We start from the raw sequence: 1901 nt of genomic DNA, 5'->3' as shown, positions 1-1901 counted from the left end.
GTCCTGGGTTTGATTCCTCAGCACCACATAAGCAGAAAAAGATGGAAGAGATGCTGAGACTCAAGTAGTAGCAATAGCCTTGAGCTGAAGTGCTGAGAGACAGCACCCGGACCCAGAGTTCAAGCCCCACAACCAACAAAAATAAAACAAAAACAAAACAAAATACAATCTCTCACTTTTGTGTGCTCAACATTGTAACACTAGTGCTTCAGTCTAGGGCTAAGATTTTAGGTGTGGACATTTATCAACACTCCTGATTCAGATTCTAATTGATAAAATTTTTAATCAATGTTTTGTTATTAATTTTGCTCTTTGTAAATTCACATACCTATAAAAAACAGTGTGGCCATCCCAATAACATTCTCAAAGTATTTCCTAATGATGACTTACAAAAAGTTGTATTATATTACAACAAGGAAAGCAATGCTATAAATAAGGAAAACCAATACATAAATATTAATGATTAATAAAATAAAAAACAAAACATTTACCTCTATTTCTAGTATTTGAAATGTACTACATATTCGATTTATTATTTTCTCATATTGCTGTACATTTAAAACTGCCTAAGTCTATGATGTTCAACAAGAATTTTATAGACTATGAGTAGCCTTTAAAGTTACCCACTAAGATTATTATTTATGGTTCATCTCATCATTTGTATATGGCTTATACCATCATTAATTCCTCACTAACATATAAAGTAAGGAATTCCTTAAATTTTAACAGAAACTGTGAAGTTAATGTCTTAAATCTTCACTCTGCTTCTTTACACAAACACTTTGCAATTTCTCGTTAGTAAAGTTTCTATAAACTCTGAAATGTACATACTTAGTAGTATATGACTGCTACCATGAATCTTAAATGCTTTATGGAAAAGTTTTACAGCGTGCTAAATAGTCTTAATTTTGGCATATATGAGCAAATTCCCAAAATTTAACATATTTAAAACATTAAAACATTTAACAAACCTTAACACTTTCTATAGTGTTCATTATGGCAGGTTCCTTGTACAGAATAATTGAATTCCTCCTCCTACACATCCGTTGAACAACAAATATATGGAATTATTTTGTTTTGGACATATCAATCTTGACTTTATTCTTAAATGTGTTCTTATGTAAGAAATACATGGTTCTAAAATTTCACAACAATTCTTTTGAATTTAATTTTTGTGGAATTGTCTAGTTTAAGAAAATCAATTACACTTTATATATAAAATTGTTCTGTGCTCAATTCAGTAGCACATACACTAACATTGGAACAATAAAGAGAAGAATATCTCTCTTTAGGATGACATCTCTCTGAGGATGACACTCGACTTCGTGAAGCATTCCAGATTTTTAAAAGAACAGATGCTGGATAGGATGTGGACAGAAGGGAACCTTAATGCCTTGTTGTTAGGAGTTTAAACTTGTTCGAAGACTTTGGAAAGTAGTATGGAGGTTCCTCAAAAGACTACATAGAGCGCCCCTAACACCCAGCAATCCCATTTTGGGCATTCACCCAAATGATCACAAAAAAGACCATACTAAAACTACCAGCAAAACTATGTTCATTGCAGCATTATTTACCAAAGCTAAGATATATAACCAAACCCGATGTCCCACAGTAAACGAATGGATCAAGAAAATGTGTGTGCGTGTGTGTGTGTGTGTGTGTGTGTGTGTGTGTGTGTGTACTGGAATTCTATGCCTCCATCAGAAAGAATGACATCACCCAGTTTGTTAGGAAATGGAAAGACTTGGAAAAAATTATATTAAGTAAATTAAGCCAGGCCCAAAGAAGTGAAGTAAGCCAGGCCCAAAGAAACATAGGTCCCATGGTTTCCTTATTTTCAATAACTAGTATGTGTCTGCTACAAGTAGAAAACATCATATAAGTTGATGTTAGGCAAAATG

At 33.0% G+C, this 1901-nt stretch overlaps 1 pseudogene; it reads left to right on the top strand.

Annotated features, from left to right (window-relative positions):
- The first annotated feature begins 1228 nt into the window (after window positions 1-1228).
- Window positions 1229-1345, top strand: LOC122112310 (annotated as a pseudogene).
- Window positions 1346-1901: the final 556 nt, after the last annotated feature.

The sequence above is a fragment of the Dipodomys spectabilis genome, unplaced genomic scaffold (genome assembly GCF_019054845.1).
Source record: "Dipodomys spectabilis isolate Male_0828 unplaced genomic scaffold, ASM1905484v1 ptg000093l, whole genome shotgun sequence".
In the NCBI taxonomy this organism is placed as follows: Eukaryota; Metazoa; Chordata; class Mammalia; order Rodentia; family Heteromyidae; genus Dipodomys; species Dipodomys spectabilis.
The sequence above is the reverse complement of the archived record's forward strand: the minus strand, read 5'-3'. Positions and strand labels throughout refer to the sequence as shown.